Source organism: Ziziphus jujuba, chromosome 4 (genome assembly GCF_031755915.1).
Source record: "Ziziphus jujuba cultivar Dongzao chromosome 4, ASM3175591v1".
Lineage (NCBI taxonomy): Eukaryota > Viridiplantae > Streptophyta > Magnoliopsida > Rosales > Rhamnaceae > Ziziphus > Ziziphus jujuba.
Genome location: NC_083382.1, coordinates 27,300,964 through 27,325,441, shown reverse-complemented (window position 1 = coordinate 27,325,441; position 24,478 = coordinate 27,300,964). Strand labels below are relative to the sequence as shown.

Below are 24,478 nucleotides of genomic sequence, written 5' to 3'. Positions count from 1 at the left end.
AGTAGATAGGGTCACTCACTGAGATGATTAGCATCTCACATTCTTAAATTCTGTTCCCTTAGGTGCAAGTGGTGGTAGACGTTCTTCCGGAGCGAACCAAGTTTTCCGCTGTTGTTGTGTTTCGAGAAGTACTCTGTACTCTTTCATTTCAGTGTATTATTTCTTTCAGCCTTGTTGTATTTCTGTTGATTAGCACTTCTTAAAGCTCTGTATACTATTGGGATATTTATGTTTTTATTTATGCGCTGGACTATTGTTGTTTTTAAGAAGTGCTGTAATTTGAAGTTTGCGGAAGGAATAAGGGGATGAGTATAGAAGTGTGTTTTCAGTGCAGGTAATTTGTGGTAAGTAAATCCCTTAGGGGAGGTTCTGCCGGATTTTCCGTTGGAGGGTCCGGTAGGGTTTCCCTGGGATCAGGACTTGTCTAGGGTTCCGGGAAAGGAATTCTGGACGGGTCCTGACATCTAAAGATTATACTTTTTATACAAAAGTATATTTAAAAATTGAATTGAATATTAAATGTTTGAAATTTTTTAAGAAAAGATAAAATAAAAAAACAATACGTACAAAAAATTATAACTTTATAAATGTTTATAAAATTTTCCCATAAATTATAAAAAAAAATTACAATAAATAAATGAAGGAAGTGAAAAGAAACTTTACTAAATGATATTTGAGTTTAGAAATATAAACTTTCCCTATTTTATTTTACAAATCAGGCAACTCCTTTAAATCACAATTTTTTGCATTTCACTGAATCACTATATTCCAGCTATCATAGCCAAAAACAAATAAATTAATACAAAAAAAGAATTTAAAAATAGTAGCAAAATCACATCATATCCCATAATTATCAAAAACTACGATCTTAATCGTGTAAAATTATCAAGAATCAAGCAAAAAAACACATACCAGCAGCCTTAAACCCATTGGTTAATAAAATTACCAATGGGTTGAAGTCAGAACCTTTATGCAGAGACTCGGTGCGGGTTCGGATATCCACTTTAAAACGTTTAGAATTCGGTTTGTTTTCTAAACGTGGTGCTGACTGCCGAGGTCCAGTCCAACCGGTCTTGTGGACCCCAAAAAAAGGAAAAGTCGAACCAGTTGAATATGGCAATTATTTACAATTTTGATGAAACTTTCAATATACTTCGCTTCGGTTTCCTAATTAAAATTTTCAATTAGCTAGCTTTAAATGACACCAATTATTTATAAATTAATGAAATTTCATTAATTTTTTTTTTAAAAATCTGAAAATATTTTGATATTTATTAAGTAATGTTGATTCAATTTATACTACTTTTGCATATTTTGAATTCAAGATATTAGAACGAGAAATTATTGAAAATGATAAAAATAAAAAATAGTGTCCTGACATTTCTAAATTATAAATTAATTCAAAGATATATAAAACACAAATTTTCACTTTTATGAATACTATATATCACCTTCCAATTAAAAAATAAATAAAAAATAATTAATTTGAAGTATACATATTGCATGGAGGAAGAAGATCTCCATTTTTCTATCTTTGTTCCTATCAAAGTAATAACTGAATTCCATATCATCTAAAAAAGCAGTTATTCTATTTCACTGCTCTTTTTTAATTATTTTTTGTTTATCTTTCTAAGATTCTTTTTTTTTTTTGGATACTTATTTTTATTCTAAAAATTAAACAGGACAAGGAGAAGGGGCTCAAACCACATTTATATACTCACAAATATTGCCTTATGCATAAAATTATATACACATAATTAGATATATATAATATTTCGCCCTTAACTATATATCTCTGGCAGATGTCTGGAGTTCGATAGCTTTATTATATGCTTATAAATTCCATTTAGATATACATTCGCAAGGTTCCAAGTCCATTTGTACATATATATATATATAATTTTTATCTACTAAAGATAATTAGACAGTATTGCATACGAGAATCAATAGCATAAGCTTAGCCAGTAGAAAACTTCTAGAGAATACACAGTTCAATCTCTTGCCCTTGAGAGTCTGGTGACACCCACATCATAGTAGGAGTGGCTACCCATTATAACAAAGTTATATGAATATATATATATATATATATATATAAAATTTTGCTAAAATAGGCACTTATCTTTTATGATAGTAAATTTGTATTAATTAATATGTAAGAAAATTTTCATTTAAACCCTTTCAGTTTTGACTTAGTTATAAATTTAATTCATGTTAATGAAAAATAATATTAAAAACTCATTTGTCAATTTTTCTTTATATGATAAAATTGAAAGGGTCAAAATGAAATTTATCCTTAATATACAAATATTGTTTATTTGGAGAAGGGGAACTTTTTTGGTTTGGGATAGCCTTGTTTGTTGTTTCCCTTATTCCCTGCCGGTTGGTCGAGTCTCCTGATATTGCGACTTTTCGGTGAACCAAAATCAGCCCGCGGGACCTGATTCTAAAAACAGGAAGTTTTTTTTATATTCATCGTTATACCGTATAATCACTTTTACAAAAACAAATATAACTTAATTAAAAACCACCCATCCAATCATCTCAAATCACCTTCTTAATTTACCTGTTGCTTTTTTTTTTTTTTTTAATACACTCTCTTGCGAGTCAAATTGTCCAAAAAGCTAACAGTTAATTAATAATATGTGTGACATGATCAAAATCGAAATTTCTATCATATTAAATTGATAGATTTCAAAAAAGAATTAATGAATAAATTTAGAGTTTTGAGAGTGTGTAAATATACATGCAAGAGTCCTCAAATTTATTAAATAAAAAATATTTATATGACAAGTGTTAAGGATTTGCCACATTGATCACATAGTAGGTAAAAAAAAAAAAAAAAAAATATATTAAATTGAAAATAATTTCAAACTATTTATAAAATGAAACTCGTTTTGTTAAAAACAAAAAATTATCATTATTAATTACTATCATAAGAGTCACTAATCATTCATGAATGTATGCTTCATCTCTCCAAAAATAATAATAATAATAATAACAACAATAATAATAATAAGAAGAAGAAGAAGAAGAATACTGAAAGAGAGAAATGTCAATGTTGATGGATGTTTGTCCCTTTAAGACAACCCATTTGACAACAATTACTGATAATAATTATGGACGATACCTTTCAAGTTCTCGATTGAAGATCTTGTTAAAATCCTCCTCCAATTTATCCAAAAAAAAAAAAAAAAAACAAAGAAAGAAAGAAAGAAAAAAGTTGAGTGGTGTTTAAGTTATAAGATTATATTGTTTGCATGGATATGTTTGTGTGGCATGCGCGTTATCACCGAATTATATATGCAGATAATTATGTAAACTACACTAAAAGGAAATCTGACAATTAAATTGGTTGCTGAAGTGCCAGTCATAAACATATATAATTAATAATGATATAAATGATGTGTTTTTCTTTAAAAAATGATATGAATATGTGTGCACGCACAAATAGTTCATATATATGTGCATGAAGGTGATTAATTAAGAATCTTACCGGTGGTTGAATATTGTCTCCCTTCATAATCGAGCCGATCAGCTGCAAGATTTCCATTTGCACACCAATTGAATGATAGAAGCGAGATCTACAAATATAATTGATGAGTATTTATGAAAACAAGGCATTCTCTACTTATATATATATATATATATATATATATGCCCTATAAGACTTTTTTTTCTTGTTACTTTTATTCATGCGTGTCGGTTTTATCAGTGAGATATATTATCTAAAGATATCTTCAATTTTTTAAATTAAATATAATTAAACTTAATCATATAGGAACATTGTAATAAATATATATATATATATCATATTAATTCTGTTAATATAAATATCTCTTATCCAATACACAAAAGAAATAAGTTTTACCATTTATTATCATTAATAACGAGTGATATATTTTATTTAATGATATTTGATTTTATTATTTTTATATTAAAATTTTTAAAATATTTTTTTAATAATAATAATTTAAACTGTCATTTAACATATAAATTTCATTAATAATTGGTTACCAACTATAAAAGATAGTGAGATAGCATTTTTCAAAAGAAATGGATCAATTTTCTGCATACCTTTATTAAAAGATAGCTTTTCTTAAAAAACAGTGATCAATTTTCCATGTACCTTTTTTAAGCTTGTTCGTTACGACTTACAAATGTTAAATAAAATTTTTTTGGCAACGATATAAGATTTGACATTTTGATATATATATATATTTTAAGTTTTTCTCATCGTGTCGATTTCGCCTGCTAATCGTGTTATGGATTTCCAACTTTGTCACTATCATTTATTGTTTGATGTTGTATTGTTTGCTTTAAAATCAAAGGCTAAAATATTCAAAATTTAAGAATCTATATTAACTCATGTACGTAATTCATGAGATTGGAGATGGTTGCCGAATGGGGACTACCAACTACCAAGTTCCAACAGAATATATAACTTTTTTAAGCTTGTGCGTTAAGGACTTAGGAATATTATAAAGAACTTTTTATAATTGCATATGATTTGACATTTATATATATATATATATATATGAATGGAAATTAAAAAATAAATAAATATGCGGCCAAGGTCGCAGTTAAATGGCAATAGCCATTTTTGCTATGTCACCCTCCTCAGTTGGATCCTGGCTGGGGTTGGCAGCCAAAAATATTCAAAAATATATATATTGATAATTTCTTTTTTATATAAATGAATATACAGAGCGATAATTGAATCAATTTAATTACAATATTCCATAGAAATAATCAATGACTAACACCAACGAAGAATATTTTAGCAAAGAAAACATTAACAAAGATTAATAAAATTAAGCTTAATTAATTTCACAACCTTTGACATTATTTAAGATAAATTAGTTATTTTCAATTTCTAAGTTAAATTCCAGCTATTACAGTCGCTTTGGAAAAAAGATGTTAAATGTATCTATGCAAACGCGTTATAGTTTTATCAAAAGAAATTTAAAATCACATGACCTTGTCCCTCACTTCACTCCAAAATTTCTTCCAAAGTTCAGATAGGATGGTGTGAAAAGTGACGCCATTTTCTTCTCTTAATCGACGTTTGCATACGGCATAACCAAGGGAATAAAGAAATCGAAGGTTTATCGGTAGCTTTAAATTGATTAAAATTTTGGGTCTGTTGAAATATTCTTCCTCAAGGAAACAAGCACAAGAAATTAAAGTAAGGTCCCCATGCATCCACTGAAGTGGGAATATTTATTGAAAATGTCTGCTTGTTGTGTCACTCTCAAAAATTTTTCTCTTAACTACTCCTTTAAAATTAAAAGAAAGGGAAAAAAAAAATAAATTTGAACAATTAAAACAAATAGCTAGAACAACTTTGTTATTTATTACCATTGATATTGACAAGTATCAATGAAAACAATTATTGGTTAAGATGAGAAAAACTAAATACATGCAATTGATTGTATATTTTTAAGTCTCTATATTAAAAATTTTCCTAATATTGGCCGCAATATTAAAAAAAAAAAAAAACCTTATTAATATGGGAAAGTAAAATTTTTTCTGATTAAATTGTCACATTTCACTACTAATAACAACTATCATTCATGTAGCCGCAATGGGAGCTCAATTGAGTCGTAATAGGTTTGCAGCATCCATTTAAATTTCACCATTTAATTCGGTACATAAGAGAGAAAATTTTGAAAATTTTGCTCTCACCACCATTAAGGTGTTCTCAGCGGGGACATTCCAGAGATAAAAAGGCTATTGTTTCCTTAAAACAGTAAAGGTGTGCTACCCTAAGTTTATGATGTGTAAAAGTATGTCCATATAGCTTTAAACCACTTGTAAAAATTGATCATCGTTGAATATTTTCTAAAGAACCGGACTTGAGTTCTGCATGTCAGCGGTTTAGTAACCGTTGCCTTTCAAATAATGACAAATTAGAAAGCCGTAGAAAGTAGAAATTGGCAGAGGCATCATGAATATATTATGCATTGAGAAAATGTCTATCCAAGGTCGGGTTGCAACAGAATCACCACTTTTATGACCATTGCAGACCACGCAAAATCCGCATCAAAGTAAGCAAAGAGATTGAATGAAGAGCTGCGGCGAAGTGTGAGGCCATAATGGATAGTATGTTTGAGATAACGGAGCATACGTTTGGTAGCAGTCCAGTGGGTTTGGGTTGGAGCATGCATGTACTGAGCAAGCTTGTTGACTGGGAATGCAATGTCAGGTCGTGTTAAGGAGAAGTATTGCATAGCACCAATAACACTTCTGTACTAAGTAGGATCAGTTGCTGGGGTACCATCATTTAGGACAAGTTTGGTAGTTGTGGACATGGGAGTGACATTTTCTTTTACTCCAGACAAGTGAAAATGTGCCAGAAGATCTCTTATGTAGTTGTGTTGAGACAAGAAAAAGCCATCACAAATGGGGATAACTTCAATGCCAAGGAAGAAAGTAGAGCACCCAAGTCTTTAATGGAAAAGCGGTTGGATAAATCAGCAATGAACCTGTCGATAAAGGAGCTGGAATTACCTGTGAGCAACAAATCATCAACATAAACTAAAAAGAAAGCTTTAACACCATCTTTGTTGAAAATGAAAAGGGAGGAGTCCGATTGGGAGGCAACAAAATCACAGGAGGAGAGGAACTCCTTTAAGGTTGAAAACCAAGCATGAGGGGCCTGTTTTAAGCCGTATAAAGACTTTCGAAGGTGGTAAACGTGAGTGGGTCGTGATTCATCCACAAAAACAGGTGGTTGAAGCATGTAGACTTCTTCAGCAAGTTTCCCATATAAGAAGGCATTGTTCACGTCAAGCTGCCGAATAGGCCAGTCATTGTTTAAAGCAATGGATAGTATTACCCGGATAGTAATGGGTTTGATGACTGGACTGAAGGTATCGGTATAATCGATACCGAGTCGTTGATGGAAGCCTTTTGCGACAAGGCTAGCTTTGAAGGGATCATCTCGACCATCAAGATGACGCTTCACACGAAAGACCCACTTACAACCCACAAGGTTCTGATTTGGGTCCTGAGGAACAAGGTCCCACGTGCCATTGCATAGCAAAGCATTCACTTCATCACACATAGCCTCCCTCCACAGTGGTTCTTTCAGTGCTTAAGAGACAGAGGTAGGTTCAATTGGTAAAAAAAGAGGATGAAAGGTAGTAGTATTAATCTGTTTGGGCTTAAAAATGTTGTTTTGTGATTGGGTAACCATCTGGTGAGTTCAACGTGGCTGAGGTGCAGGTGAAGAATCAACCACGGGTGCAGCATCAATCAAGAAAGAGATAGGTGCAGATACAAAATGGTCAGCCATATGAGAAGCTGTATCAATCGGCATTAAAGGGAAAGGAATGGGTGTAGAAACAAAAGGAGTGGGAGGAGGAAGGAATGGTGAAGAGGACGATGTAGCTGAAGGAGAAGCAAAAGAACTAGACGGGGGCGAAGAAAAAGAAGGCTTGGTTGCGAACTGAGAATAAGATGAAATGGAAGGATGAAGAGGACATGATGGAGGAGGGATAGTGACAGTGGGTGTGACCAAAGTGAGTGAGGTATCTGATGGAGAAGGAGTAGGAACAGTATGTGGTGGGGTGGGGGAGCACGTGTCTCGGTTTTGGAGAGAAGGAAAGGCCCGGGACCAAGAAATATAAGTTGAAGAGGTGATGTGGTCAGATGCATGAAATGTTTGCAGAGAAGGGAATGTAGTTGCAAAGAACTGAACATGACGAGAGTAAAAAAATTTATGAGTGCTGGGTTCAAAACAAATGTAAGCATTATGAAGGTTAGAGTAACCAAGAAATATACCAGGCTGGGATCGAGCTTCTAATTTGTGCTTAGTGTATGGTCGAAGCCAAGGATAGCAAAGGTAGCCAAAAACTCGAAGTTTGGTGTAATTTGGAGTCTTTCGAAGAAGCATATGATGTGGAGATTTGTTGGAAAGAATGGACGTAGGAAGACGATTTATTAGGTAGACAGCGGTTTGAAAAGCAAAGGTCCAGAATGATAAAGGCAAAGAAGCTTGATGGAGGAGAGTTAAACCAGTTTCAACGATGTGGCGATGACGACGTTCAGCGGTAGCCACATGTTGAGGAGTGTAAGGTGGTGAGATTAAATGTTGAATACCGTGAAATTCAAGAATGATTTCAGACCTTTATATTCACCTCCTCCATCAGAGTAAATGGTAACAATGGGTGTTTAAAAAAAAATTTCAACCATGGATTTAAATTTAGGAAATAAAGAAAAAATATTAGATTTGTTTATCATAGAAAAAAGCCAGGAATATTTGGTGAAATGATCTACAAACAAAACATAGTAAGAAAAACCATCCATTGAGCGTATTGGAGAGGGTCCCTATACATCGGTGTAAACTAAATCTAAAGGACGAGGACTTGTGATAGAAGAAGTGCCAAAAGGTAGTTTATGACTTTTACTACATTGACAAGAATCACAAAATGTAAAAGCATATTGACCAGAGTTAACAGGAAAATTATTTTGAGAACAAAACAAGCTAGAGGATTTTAGATGAGGGATGACCAAGTCTCGCATGCCAATGATGAGAAGAGGTGGAGATGCTGACACAAGCAAGCTTGGACTGGAAAGAAGTCCCGTTAATGGATGGCCATTTATATACATTATTCCTTCTCTTTCCTTGAACTAGATGTGCCCCCGTAGCTAGATCCTTCACAACAAAAAAAGATGGAAAAAATTTAATGGAAGCATTATTTGTCTTGCAAAACTGAGAGACAGAAATTAAATTTCTTTGAGTGGTAGGCACACACAAAACATTAGAAAGAGAGAAGGAAGTGTGAGGAGTGGAGAGAGTTGAGGAACCCGTGTGAGTGATAGGAAGTCCATTACCATCACCAAGTACAATGTCATCGGACCATTATAAGGGTGATGAAGAGAGAGGGCATCAAAAGAGAAAGCCACATGATGTGATGCGGTAGAATCAACAAGCCAATTTTGAGGGGATTGGATATTGTTACAAGTGGTTGTGTGATTGACGTTAGGGTGGCCTTCAAGAAGAATTTTCTTGGCTGAGTAACATTGTCTGGCAATGTGACCAGGTTGAGAGCAAAACTGGCAGATGACAGGGTGTTTTGCAAATGGTGGACCACCATAATTTTGACCATTAGATGAAGGTTTCGAGCCATATGAGGAGCTGTTGAGAGTGCCGTTTGGTCCACGATTTTGATATCCATTCCTTTGCCAGTAAGAATGATTCCGTGACTTAGAGGTATGAGTGGAATTGATAGTGAGAGGCATAGAACCAGATCTGACTTCCTCACGTTTAAGGAAATTGTCATATTCAATAAGTTTGTCATGGAGTTCCTCAAAAGTAATAATTGCATCACGAGCACGGATTGCTGTAGACATTTATTTGAACTTATGCCATTGAGACAGTAAATAACTAGATCATCATTTCCGACGGGAGATCCAATTAAGACTAATTCATCAGCAAGACTTCTGATTTTAGCAAGATACTTGTTCATTGGTTGAGTACCACAGCTGATGATAGTGAGTTGCTCCTTCAGGCCAAGAATGTGGGATGCAGAGGCATTGGCAAACAGTTTGGTAAGATGTTGCCATGCTTCTCGCGAGGTGGTGGCTAACGCCACAAGTGGGGCAATCGAATCAAAAAGAGAGGAGATAATACCATACAACAGAAGTTTATCCTGACGCATCCAGAAGATATATCCGGGATTTGGGACTGGTTGACCATTGTCAGTCAAGAGAGGAAAAGGACAGGGATTAGTATCATCCAAGAAATCAATCTGGTTGTATCCAAATAAGAGAGCATCGATCTAGGCTTTCCATGAGAAATAATTGTTGTTGGTTAATTTTATAGGAAGTTGAGAAGCATTGAAAGGGATTAATGCAGGTTGGTCTAAAGACTGAACAAGGACAGAAGATACTGGTGTTTGAATATTGGTAGAGATGGAGTTAGGAGTTTCCATTGAAAAAAAAAAATGAAGGATCGAAAAAGACTCGTTGAAGCTAATTGAGCTATGATACCATAAAGAAGTTTCAATGTATACAGTGAATTTGAAAGATATATATAGTTACAAAGAGAGAATAAAAGGTAACTAGAATATTGGTCCTCCATCAATGGAGATTTACAAGCTATACAGCTGACAGATATTCTACATAAGGAAAGACAGCAGAGAGGATGTACAAGGAAAAGATATCAAAATTTGAGCCTATGAATCCCATGAGATGTGGAAGAGGTTTGTTTCCTAATAATCCCAAGGTGATTATAGGTTAATAAGTTTATGTGACACACGGTCAATGGATGTGGCAGGGATTAAATGGTGCCATGGTTTGATGCAAAATTTTCTCCTAAACTATATCGTTGCTTATATTTAGGTCCTCAAACTAATATTTTTTAAAAAAAATTGGTTTTTAAATTTTTTATGTTTTTAGTCTCTAACTAATTTTCATTTAAAATTTCTTTATTAAAAGGGAACAAAGTAAAATTTTTATATAATTTAGGGATGACACATTCAGTAACTAGTAAAAGAGACCTGAATATTACTTTTAAATATATTTTTCTAACAAAATCAATATTTTTTATTAGTAGTTATTAAAAAAATATTTAAAATACAAATTTGTTTTTTTCATAGAAAGCTTTGAAAATAAAATTTGAAAGGTATCTATCTTTTGAAATATTTTTTAAAAAAATTTAAAATATGTATAGATGTTTTTAAAAAAAATTATTTTTAAAATCAAAGTTATTTAGTAAAATTTCTTTTATATACTTCAATTTTTTGTAAAAAAATTATTTTTAAGTTATTAAAATTTTTTAAATCATTTGTGCCAATAATTAAAAAAGTTAAGAGAAAAATATTCTTTTTAAAAAAGTTGTTTCAAAGATAATTTTAAATTTAAAAATCTTTATGATTAACAAAACTATAAAAGTTACACTTCTTATACAAAACTATATTTTGGATGGAGTACTAAATGGTTGAAATTTTTTAAGAGAAGATAAAATAAAATTAAAAAAAAACAATATAAAAAATTATAAATTTATAAATGTTTATAAATTTTCCCATAAATTATAAAAACAAAATTAAAATAAATAAATGAAGGAAGTGAAAAGAAACTTTACTAAATGATATTTGAGTTTAAGAATAAATTTTTAAAAAAATAATTTATGTATGTTAAAATTTTTATCTGTTTTTAGAAATATAAACTTTCCCTATTTTATTTTACAAATCAGGCAACTCGTTTAAATCACAATTTTTTGCATTTCACTGAATCACTATATTCCAGCTATCATAGCCAAAAACAAATAAATTAATACAAAAAAAGAAATTAAAAATAGTAGCAAAATCACATCATAACCCATAATTATCAAAAACTACGATCTTAATCATGTAAAATTATCAAGAATCAAGTAAAAAAACACGTACCAGCAGCCTTAAACCCATTGGTTAATAAAATTACCAATGGGTTGAAGTCAGCACCTTTATGCACAGACTCGGTGCGGGTTCGGATATCCACTTTAAAACGTTTAGAGTTCGGTTTGTTTTCTAAACGTGGTGCTGACTGCTGAGGTCCAGTCCAACCGGTCTTGTGGACCCCAAAAAAAGGAAAAGTCGAACCAGTTGAATATGGCAATTATTTACAATTTTGATGAAACTTTCAATATACTTCGCTTCGGTTTCCTAATTAAAATTTTCAATTAGCTAGCTTTAAATGACACCAATTATTTATAAATTAATGAAATTTCATTAATTTTTTTTTAAAAATCTGAAAATATTTTGATATTTATTAAGTAATATTGATTCAATTTATACTACTTTTGCATATTTTGAATTCAAGATATTAGAATGAGAAATTATTGAAAATGATAAAAATAAAAAATAGTATTCTGACATTTCTAAATTATAAATTAATTCAAAGATATATAAAACACAAATTTTCACTTTTATGAATACTATATATCACCTTCCAATTAAAAAATAAATAAAAAATAATTAATTTGAAGTATACATATTGCATGGAGGAAGAAGATCTCCATTTTTCTATCTTTGTTCCTATCAAATTAATAACTGAATTCCATATCATCTAAAAAAGCAGTTATTCTATTTCACTGCTCTTTTTTAATTATTTTTTGTTTATCCTTCTAAGATTCTTTTTTTTTTTTTTTGGATAATTATTTTTATTCTAAAAATTAAACCGGACAAGGAGAGGGGCTCAAACCACATTTATATACTCACAAATATTGCCTTATGCATAAAATTATATGCACATAATTAGATATATATAATATTTCATCCTTAACTAAATATCTCTGGCAGATGTCCGGAGTTCGATAGCTTTATTATATGCTTATAAATTCCATTTATATATACAATCGCAAGGTTCCAAGTCCATTTGTACATATATATATATATATATATATATAATTTTTATCTACTAAAGATAATTAGACAGTATTTCATACGAGAATCAATAGCATAAGCTTAGCCAGTAGAAAACTTCTAGAGCATACACAGTTCAATCTCTTGCCCTTGAGAGTCTGGTGACACCCACATCATAGTAGGAGTGGCTACCCATTATAACAAAGTTATATGCATATATATATATATATATATAAAATTTTGCTAAAATAGGCACTTATCTTTTATGATAGTAAATTTGTATTAATTAATATGTAAGAAAAATTTCATTTAAACCCTTTCAGTTTTGACTTAGTTATAAATTTAATTAATGTTAATGAAAAATAATATTAAAAACTCATTTGTCAATTTTTCTTTATATGATAAAATTGAAAGGGTCAAAATAAAATTTATCCTTAATATATAAATATTGTTTATTTGGAGGAGGGGAACTTTTCTGGTTTGGGATAGCCTTGTTTGTTGTTTCCCTTATTCCCTGCCGGTTGGTCAAGTCTCCTGATATTGCGACTTTTCGGTGAACCAAAATCAACCCGCGGGACCTGATTCTAAAAACAGGAAGTTTTTTTTATATTCATCGTTATACCGTATAATTACATTTACAAAAACAAATATAACTTAATTAAAAACCACCCATCCAATCATCTCAAATCACCTTCTTAATTTACCGTATAATTGCTTTTTTTTTTTTTTTTTTAATACACTCTCTTGCGAGTCAAATTGTCCAAAAAGCTAACAGTTAATTAATAATATGTGTGACATGATCAAAATCGAAATTTCTATCATATTAAATTGATAGATTTCAAAAAAGAATTAATGAATAAATTTAGAGTTTTGAGAGTGTGTGTAAAATATACATGCAAGAATCCTCAAATTTATTAAATAAAAAATATTTATATGACAAGTGTTAAGGATTTGCCACATTGATCACATAGTAGGTGAAAAAAAAAAATTAAATTGAAAATAATTTCAAACTATTTATAAAATGAAACTCGTTTTGTTAAAAACAAAAAATTATCATTATTAATTACTATTATAAGAGTCACTAATCATTCATGAATGTATGCTTCATCTCTCCAAAAATAATTATAATAATAATAACAATAATAATAATAATAATAATAATAATAAGAAGAAGAAGAAGAATACTGAAAGATAGAAATGTCAATGTTGATGGATGTTTGTCCCTTTAAGACAACCCATTTGACAATAATTACTGATAATAATTACGAACGATACCTTTCAAGTTCTCGATTTAAGATCTTGTTAAAATCCTCCTCCAATTTATCCAAAAAAAAAAAAAAAAAAAAAAAAAACAAAGAAAGAAAGAAAGAAAAAAGTTGAGTGGTGTTTAAGTTATAAGATTATATTGTTTGCATGGATATGTTTGTGTGGCATGCACATTATCACCGAATTATATGTGCAGATAATTATGTAAACTAGACTAAAAGGAAATCTGACAATTAAATTGGTTGCTGAAGTGCCAGTCATAAACATATATACTTAATAATGATATAAATGATGTGTTTTTCTTTAAAAAATGATATGAATATGTGTGTACGCACAAATAGTTCATATATATGTGCATGGAGGTGATTAATTAAGAATTTTACCGGTGGTTGAATATTGTCTCCCTTCATAATCGAGCCGATCAGCTGAAAGATTTCCATTTGCACACCAATTGAATGATAGAAGCTAGATCTACAAATTTAATTGATGAGTATTTATGAAAACAAGGCACTCTCTACTTACATATATATATATATATATATATATGCCCTATAAGACTTTTTTTTCTTGTTACTTTTATTTATGCGTGTCGGTTTTATCAGTGAGATATATTATCTAAAGATATCCTTAATTTTTTAAATTAAATATAAATAAACTTAATCATATAGGATCATTGTTATATATATATATATATATATCATATTAAATCTATTAATATAAATATTTCTTATCCAATACACAAAAGAAATAAATTTTACAATTTATTATCACTAATAACGAGTGATATATTTTATTATTTTTATATTAAAAATTTTAAAATATATTTTTAATAATGATAATTTAAATTATCATTTAACATATAAATTTTATTAACGATGAGTTACCAATAAAAAACAGTGAGCTAGCATTTTTTAAAAGAAAGGAATCAATTTTCTGCATACCTTTATTAAAAGATAGCTTTTCTTAAAAAACAGTGATTAATTTTCCATGTACCTTTTTTAAGCTTGTTCGTTACGACTTACAAATGTCAAATAGAATTATTTTCGTAACATATATGATTTGACATTTTGATATATATATATATATATATATTTTAAGTTTTTCTCATCGTGTCGATTTCGCGTGCTAATCTTGTTATGGAATTCCAACTTTGTCATTATCATTTATTTTTTGATGTTGTATTGGTTGCTTTAAATCAAAGGTTAAAATATTCAAAATTTAAGAATGGGCACTACCAAGTACCAAGTTCCAAGTTCCAACAGAATATATAACTTTTTTAAGCTTGTGCGTTAAGGACTTAGGAATATTATAAAAAAAACTTTTTTATAACTGCATATGATTTGACATATATATATATATATATATATATATATATATGAATGGAAATTAAAAAATAAAATAAATATGCGGCCAAGGTCGCAGTTAAATGGCAATGGCCATTTTTGCTATGTCACCCTCCTCAGTTGCATCCTGGCTGGGGTTGGAAGCCAAAAATATTAAAAAATATATATATTGATAATTTCTTTTTTATATAAATGAATATACATAGTGATAATTGTATCACTTTAATTACAATATTCCATAGAAATAATCAATGACTAACACCAACGAAGAATATTTTAGCAAAGAAAACATTAACAAAGATTAATAAAATTAAGCTTAATTAATTTCACAACCTTTGACATTATTTAAGATAAATTAGTTATTTTCAATTTCTAAGTTAAATTCCAGCTATTACAGTCGCTTTGGAAAAAAGATGTTAAATGTATCTATGCAAACGCGTTATAGTTTTATCAAAAGAAATTTAAAATCACATGACCTTGTCCCTCACTTCACTCCAAAATTTCTTCCAAAGTTCAGATAGGATGGTGTGAAAAGTGACGCCATTTTCTTCTCTTAATCGACGTTTGCATACGGCATAACCAAGGGAATAAAGAAATCGAAGGTTTATCGGGAGCTTTAAATTGATTAAAATTTTGCGTCTGTTGAAATATTCTTCCTCAAGGAAACAAGCACAAGAAATTAAAGTAAGGTCCCCATGCATCCACTGAAGTGGGAATATGTATTGAAAATGTCTGCTTGTTGTGTCACTCTCAAAAATTTTTCTCTTAACTACTCCTTTAAAATTAAAAGAAAGGGAAAAAAAATAAATTTGAACAATTAAAACAAATAGCTAGAACAACTTTGTTATTTATTACCATTAATATTGACAAGTATCAATGAAAACAATTATTGGTTAAGATGAGAAAAACTAAATACATGCAAATGATTGTATATTTTTAAGTCTCTATATTAAAAATTTTCCTAATTTTGGCCCCAGTATAAAAAAAAAAATTTAAAAAAACTTATTAATATGGGAAAGTAAATTTTTTTCTGATTAAATTGTCACATTTCACTACTAATAACAACTATCATTCTTGTAGCCCCAATGGCAGCTCAATTGAGTCGTAATAGGTTTGCAGCATCCATTTAAATTTCACCATTTAATTCGGTACATAAGAGAGAAAATTTTGAAAATTTTGCTCTCACCACCATTAAGGTGTTCTCAGCGGGGACATTCCAGAGATAAAAAGGCTATTGTTTCCTTAAAACAGTAAAGGTGTGCTACCCTAAGTTTATGATGTGTAAAAGTATGTCCATGCAGCTTTAAACCACTTGTAAAAATTGATCATCGTTGAATATTTTCTAAACAACCGGACTTGAGTTCTGCATGCCAGCGGTTTAGTAACCGTTGCCTTTCAAATAATGACAAATTAGAAAGCCGTAGAAACTAGAAATTGGCAGAGGCATCATGAATATATTATGCATTGAGAAAATGTTTATCCAAGGTCGGGTTGCAACAGAATCACCACTTTTTATGATCATTGCAGACCAGGCAAAAACACTTCTTTTTTTTTTTTCTTTTTTGAAACAGACCTGGCAACAACTTTTAATAACAATTTTTTGCATTTCACTGAATCACTATCTTCTAGCTATCACCACTACAAAAAGAGTAAAATAAGGGGAAAAAAAAAAAAGAAAAAGAAAGAAACTAAAAATATATAGCTGCAAAATCACATCATAATAACATCCAAAGTTATCAGAAAATACAATCTTAATCATACAAAAATCAGAGAAAAATTATCAAGAAACCAAGTGATTAAAAAAAAAAAAATACCAGCAACCTTAAACCCAAAAGACCCCATTCGTTAATAAAATTATCCGAAACCCAGAGGAAGATCAGGGAGTCAGTGATTGGTAAAAAATGGTGGGTCTGCTCAGAAGTGATGGTAGAAGGGAACGTTAGGTGGTTGCTTGTGATGCTGAAGAATCAATGGAGCTTGTGCTTTTGTGAGAGGCGGCTGAAGAGGCCAAGATGCTTTAGGAAAAAGATACATAGCTTCGACGGCATAACGCAGAGATTGAAGACGGCACATTGATATGCCCATGGGTTGTTTTATGAGCAGACCGCTGCGAGTTCGACTATCTGCCTAGAAGATTGGAGTTCGGGTTGTTTCCCAATCGGCCAATCCAAGTCCAACCAAAAATAAAAGAAACAAGGAACTTCAACTTGTCCATTATGCCAATTTTTTTTAATTTTGATGAATTAACATATATGCTTGGTTTTCCTAATTAAGATTTAGATTTCGGATAATGTTATGGGAGATATCCCTAAAGAAGTTTCAATGTATACAGTAAATTTGAAAGCCAGTGACAAATGTAACACCCCGTCCTAAAGTATGTCGGAATTTTTGCACGTTGATTGAGGTTGACTGTAACATCCCACATCGGTTGAAAAGGGGAACGAAGCACGCCTTATAAGGTGGTGTGGATACCTTTCCCTTGAGACGCATTTTGTGGACCCACAGTGTAATGGGGTCGCAAAGCAAAACCGTGCGGGCTGGGCCCAAAGCGGACAATATCTCATGCGGGTGGTCTGGGCTGTTACATTGACCATTGACCGAGAGGGTCAAAATTTTGACTTTTTGTTCTGGATGGAATTTTGCGTGATCAAGGCACAAATTCAAACTACATATCGTCCCGAGTTCGTAGACTAGTAACACATCGAAATCGGAGCTACCGTTTGAAAGTTATGCGCAAGGCAAGTTGCTGTCCAATCTGTCCAAGGGTGCCAAGTTTGATTTTTTATTTACGTAGAATTTCGATTTGACTCTTGTATGGTTGTAAAGTACTCATCGGTACAAGTCTATAGACTAACAGCATGCCTAATTTGGACATCAGGTTAAAAGTTATGTACTCGCAAAGTTTTTCTGATACATTATTATTTTATATTATTTTTAATTAAATGGTGTTATTGTGACAAATGAGGGCCACGTGTCAAGCCGTCAGCCTTCCCCGTGAGTGCACAATGGCACCCACGGGATGGCTTCTTATTGGCTCAAACCTGTGTGTGAGCCATGTGACCGGAGAGAGAGATAGAGAGAGGGCAGAAGAGAGAGAGGAGAGACCACCATTGGCCACTGCTGATTTGCCATTTTCCGGCCACCCTTTCTGTACATGCGCCATCCCACCTTGAAGTCCACTTGAAAACCAGCCGGTGTCAGGACCCGTCCAGAATCCCTTCCCCGGAACCCTAGACAGCCCTGATCCCAGGGAAACCCTACCGGACCCTCCAACGGAAAATCCGACAGAGCCTCCCCTAAGGGATTTACTTACCACAAACTACCTGCACTGAAAACACACTTCTATAAACATCTCCTTATTCCTCCCACAAGCTACAACTGATTCCACAAATTCCAGCACTTCTCAAAAGCAACAACAGTCCAGTGCATAAATAAAACAGAAGTATCCCAATAGTATACAGAGCTTTAAGAAGTGCTAAACAACAGAAATACAACCAGGCTGAAAAGAAATAATACACTGAAATGAAAGAGTACAGAGTACGTCTCGAAACACAACAGCAGCGGAAAACTTGGTTCGCTCCGGAAGAACGTCTACCACCACTTGCACCTAAGGGAACGGAATTTAAGAGTGTGAGATGCTAATCATCTCCGTGAGTAACCCGACTACTGAACACCTTTTAATAATAATAATAAAATAATAACAATTAAAGAGTGGAACAAATACCAACAATTAATAAATAAATAATAATAACCTTTGGAAAATAATGATTTCCCTCAAAACTCTCACCAATCGCTCCGTTTGAAATGTTCCCTTTTTAAAACCTTTTCGCAAAACCCAATGTACATACCTCCCAAAAACCAAGGGATTAAACCAGTTGATACACAATAAATAAATAGAAAACATACCCCAAATATATAATAAAAATATAATAAATTATAGTAAATAAATTTTTAAACACCTTTGGGGTTTAAACCATTATTTGCAATTTACACCGACGCACCACACCATATATCGGTGATGCCCTCCGATACCCAGCGTCCCGAGCACCGACTGGCGGGGGGTTAAAGAGAGAAACCTGCAGCGGTCACTTCGGCGTCCCGACAGTACCGACTGCTAAAAACCATCACCCGGCCAAGGAGGGGGGCGGCTGTGCGCAAACAAACTTGCCTGCCCACGGTCCAATGGAAACTCACGGGTGAAGTAATAACCGTGCGCTAAACCAGATAATAACCGCGCACTACCACGTGTCCATACACCATACACCAGAACACCAATACTGTATGAGTGCGTCTAAAAATAAACAATAATAACCAACCGTACTGTTTTTCCAAAAACCACCGTGGGAAGTATACCAAATTTTCACAAAACACCATCCCACATATTTTTATTCAACAACCCGGTACGAAACATTGATAACCAACAAACCACAATTTTCTCAAAGTACGAGATGCAACCATAAAAATACCACGGGCATAATTTATAAAATATAAACAAATATTTTCGTAAAATATTTAACCCAATTATGCCCGGAAAATCAATTTTAAAAACTACGTACAAATACCACCAAAATACACCTTGCTCATGCATAATAAATTAAATTAAACCAAAATAAAATCATAAATAAATCACACCACATGAGCATAATTTAAATACCAATTTAAATACCATTTAAATATAATTAATTGCCCAAAATAATTTTTGAAGATGGGTCACTCACCTGGAGAGCGCAAATCAACTAAGATCCTCCTCGGGATCAACTCCACTACTCGCTCGTGCACCTAAACAACCACAGTGCACAAACCAAAAATATTAATATTTTATTCGGATAATTCCCAAATGGATACCCGGGGAGCGAACACCAAGCGATATCTAAAGGGTTACGAGTTATATACCGAATCGAAGCTCGCGTGATGAGGATCACGGATTCGGTCTTACTTTCCGGTGATCGGACCCAACGGGGTCGGAATCTCGCCGGAAAGTTTTTTGAGTTTCGGCTCCGTACTTCTCCCAAACCGTCGCGAATTGGCGGAAACGGAAGTCGGATTCAGGTTCAGGAGGTCGAACACTGCGGACTCGAGCTGGCCGGAATTTCGGGTACTCGCCGGAACAGTATTTTCCGGCGAGCCGCCACGGTCACCGGTAATCATCGCCGGCGGCGGCGCGTGCGGTGGCCGTTGGTGGTGAAATTTTGCAGAGTTGTAGATCTTGAGGAGAGCAATCCAACAGGACCGGCGGTGAGCAAAACGGAGGTCGGACGGTAGAGAAATCACCGTTTGAAGATTTCCGGCCCCTCGCCGGAAAACGCTCCGATCCCGGCGCGTCGGAGGTCCGATGGCCGTGATTTTTGGTGGGTCGGCCGGACTTGAGGAGAGGATCAAGGCTAGCTGGCGCGTGTGGCCGGAAAATGGCCGGAAAAGGGTCGATTTGCAGTGGCCGGCGGTGGAGGGGTAAAACTCGCCGCCGAACTTCGGAGCTCCGATCCGGGCGCGTCAGGCGGCCGTTCGCCGTGAAATTTGGAGGTTTTGCCGGAAATGAGGAGGGCAAGCTTGCTGGCCGGCGCGTGCACAGTTACTCGGCCGGAACAGTGCAAAAATTCCGGTGGCCGGCGGTCTCTCTCTCTCTCTCTTTCTCTCTCCTCTCTCTCTTTCTCTCTCTTCCCCGAGAGTTTTAACAAATAAAAACCCCTGTGTGACACTGGTCATGCCACGTGGACCAATCAGAAGCTGACACGTGGCATTTCACTGTTCACCGACCCAAAAACATTAAAATATTACGGTATCCGGTAAACTTCAAACGTCCATAACTTTTTAACCGGATGTCCGTTTCGAGCGTGCCGCTAGTCTGTGAACTCGTATCGACGAGCACTTCACAACCATGCACGAGTCAAAGCTCAATTCTCCAAAAACAAAATGTCAACTCCGGCACCCCTTGGACAGTTTGGACCGCAACTTGTTTCATCCATAACCTCCAAACCGTAGCTCCGATTTCAACGTGCTACCAGTCTACGAACTCGTGGCATCGTGCACTTCGCCACGGTACCCTGGTCAACTCGAAATTCCCACCGAGTCAAAAAGTCAACTTTTGACCCCTTTCGGTCAACGGTCAACGGTCAACCTCGGTCAACGTGCACGGATTCCGGTGCGATTTGGGACGGGGTGTTACAGCCGGCCAGCCAAATCTCGTAGCCACCGGACCGCTGACGTGCCCGGATCGAGATTTTTTCCGACGGCAGTGCCGATTGCTTCAAACCCATATTTCTCTCCATTCCGATCTCCGTTTACCTCACTGCTAGTCCCATCCATTCGCCCATCCTCCGATCTACATTCCCTTCAAAAATCACGACCAGTGGCCACCGGATGCGCCGCCGGCAGTGACGGGTTCCGGTGACCACGGCAGCTCATCGAGAAATCAACTTCTCGACGAGTTCCCAGTTGCACCGTCCGTCTTTTCCCACTAGTTTCGACTCCCTGAACCCAGATCTGAGGTCGGTTTCCTCCAACTTGCGGCGGTTTGTGAGATCCGAGGATCCAAAACCCAACACCTTTCTGATGAGATTCGGGCCATTTCGGGTCCGATCTCCGGAAAGTGAGACCAGATTCGTAATCCTCGTTTCACAAGCTTCGATTCGATATATCACTCAAAAATTTTGGTTGTCATTCGTGTTCGTTCCCCGGGAACCCATTTGGGAGTTACCCGATTAAAATGTTAAAATAAATAATTTTGTGTATTGTGGATATTTTAGATGCACATGTGGGTAGTAGAGTTGATCCTGCAGAGGATCTCGATTGATACAAGTGCTTAAGGTGAGTGACCCACTTTTAAAACTATTTTGGGGTGATTAATTATATTTATTTTGTGTTAATTTAATATTTATAAAATATACTCATGTGGTGGAATTTATTTATAACTGTGGTAAATTGTATTATATATATATATATATGCCTATTGATGCTAAATGAAAGTTTGGTTTATTAAGAAATTCTTGATTATTATTATTGTGATTTAATTGCATTTAATATGCATGAGCAAGGTGTTTTCATTTAATTAATTATACTTGGATTTTAATATTATTTTTTGGGTATATTTTGATTTTAAATATTTCAAAAAAAAGATTGGTTTAAGTTTGGTGGTTTCAAATTATATAATTATGCCTTTGAAATATTATTGGATTGATTTTATGATTTGGAAAAAGTTATTTGTATATTATTATCGATGGATTTATGCTGGTGATACTAAAGAAAATATGGGAATGTGAATTTGAAAAACGATATAATTCCCACGGTGAGTTTTGGAAAAATTATTATTTTTAAAATAATATGATTATTTGTTTTAGACGCACTCATACAGTACTGGTGTTCTGTGCTGTGTGTGTGAATGAGCGCGCAAATTATAATGTCTCCCGTGAGTTGCCATCAGACCGAGGGCAGACAAGTTTGATATTGGCCATAAGCCGCCCCCTCCATGGCCGGGATGACGGTTTAAGCAGTGACGGTGTCAAGATGCCGAAGCGACTGTATGCAAGTTTCTCTCTTTAACCTCCCGCTGAACGGTGCTCCGGATGCTGAGTATCGTAGGGCATCACTGGTATATAGTGTGGTGCGTCAAGTATTATTTTTCTGATATAAATTTCAAATCCTAAAGTTTTAAAATCGTATTTAAATTAAATATATTTAATTTGTTTTATCACCTATTTCCAATTAGTATTTTCTAAAATGTATTTATTCATATTTTATATCACTTATTTTAAATTAATGTTTTTAAAATGTATCTTGCCATAAAAATATTATATAAATTGATTGAATATTTCAAAAATGAATTTTATAATATATTTTTACCACTTATTTTACATGATTGTTTGTAATTATTTAAATTATATTTTTGACACTGTTTATTTTAGTTTATTAAATCAAATGTTACGAATTATGTATTGAATTTTACTTTTATGTTATATTTCTTTAATGCAAGTATTCTAAATTTATTTTATTATATTTTATTCGTATTTGGATTATTTAAATTTTTATTTAATTAATTATTCCTTGATTTTTAGGGCATAAAATATTAGATTTTGCGAAAATGTTTTAAAAGGGGAACTTTTTCAACGAAGTAAATGGTGAGAGTTTTAAGAAAAAATATTATTTTCAATTAATTATTATTTATTTACTTATTTATTCTTAATTAATCAAGTGTACTATAATTATTACTACTATTATAATTGTATAATATATAGGGTCACTCACTGAGATGATTAGCATCTCATATTTTTAAATCCGTTTCCTTAGGTACAAAGATTGGTAGACGTTCGTCCGGAGCGAGCTTGATCTTCGTTGCTATGTATTTCGAGGAATTCTCTTTTTTTTTTCATTTATTTCTATTGTAATATTTCTTTCCATCCTTTGTTGTATAACTTTCATACTTAATTGTACCTTATGATACTCTGTATACTGTATTAGATATATTATATTAAATGCTGCATTAGTTCCCTGTTTAATTTATGGAAGTGCTGATTATTGTAGAATTAAATTGTAGTAAAGTGGAGGAATAAGGCGGTATATATATAGAAATGTGTTTTCAGTGTAGGAAATTTGTGGTAAGTCCAACCCTTAGAGGAGGTTCTGCTGGATTTTTTAGTGGAAAGTCCGGTAAGGTTTCCCTGGGATCAGGGCTTGTCTAAGGTTTCGGTGAGAAATCTTGGAAGGTCCTGACACAAATCCGACTGCTAGTATTGTATTGATATATATATATATATATATATATATAGATATAGTTACAAAGAGAGAATAAAAGGTAACTAGATATTGGTTCTCCATCAGTGGAGATTTACAAGCTATACAGCTGACAGATATTCTACATAAGGAAAGACAGCAGAGAGGATGTACAAGGAAAAGATATCAAGATTTGGGCCTGTGAATCCCTTGAGATGTGGAAGAGGTTTGTTTCCTAATATGCCCCCGCAAGATTGGGTCACCATCGGAGACACCAAGCTTAGCCCGAAGAGAAGTGAACCGTTGTTTGGCAAGAGGCTTGGTTAAGAGATCAGCTATCTGGTCTTGAGTGGTAACATGTGAGACAAATAAGTCACTGGTGGCAACCTTGGTCTGAACAAAATTGTAATCAATGGTAACATGCTTCATTTTGGAATGGAAAACCGGGTTGGCACACAAATAAGTGGCTCCAAGGTTGTCACAAAGTAGGTGAGGAGGCTTAGGAGTAGAAATGAGAAGTTTAGATAGGAGGTTTTGAAGCCAAGAGAGTTCAGTAGTAGTGAGTGCAATAGCCCGATACTCGGCTTCAGTGGAGGAACAGGTAATGGACCGCTGCTTTTTAGAGCTCCAAGAGACAGGGTTGCTACCAAGATAGATGACATATGCAGAAGTTGAAAAATAATCATCATGATTCCCGGCCCAATCCGCGTCAAAGTAAGCAAGGAAATTGAATGAAGAGATATGGCGAAGTGTGAGGCCATAATGGATAGTATGTTTGAGATAACAAAGCATACGTTTAGCAGCAATCCAGTGGGTTTG

The 24,478-nt window shown here is 33.6% G+C and overlaps 2 long non-coding RNA genes across 2 annotated transcripts; both read right to left on the bottom strand.

Annotated features, from left to right (window-relative positions):
* Positions 1 to 2,256: 2,256 nt before the first annotated feature.
* LOC125421937 (uncharacterized) lies at positions 2,257 to 3,678 on the bottom strand. Its single transcript, XR_007240415.2, has 2 exons — positions 3,494 to 3,678; positions 2,257 to 2,443 (listed from the first exon to the last, which is right to left on the bottom strand). It is a non-coding gene; the product is annotated as an uncharacterized LOC125421937 (long non-coding RNA).
* A 4,585-nt stretch (positions 3,679 to 8,263) lies between these two features.
* On the bottom strand, positions 8,264 to 14,147 carry LOC112490296 (uncharacterized). The gene is made up of 3 exons (XR_003054549.3): positions 13,997 to 14,147; positions 11,394 to 12,931; positions 8,264 to 8,659 (listed from the first exon to the last, which is right to left on the bottom strand). It is a non-coding gene; the product is annotated as an uncharacterized LOC112490296 (long non-coding RNA).
* Between the last annotated feature and the right edge of the window lie 10,331 nt (positions 14,148 to 24,478).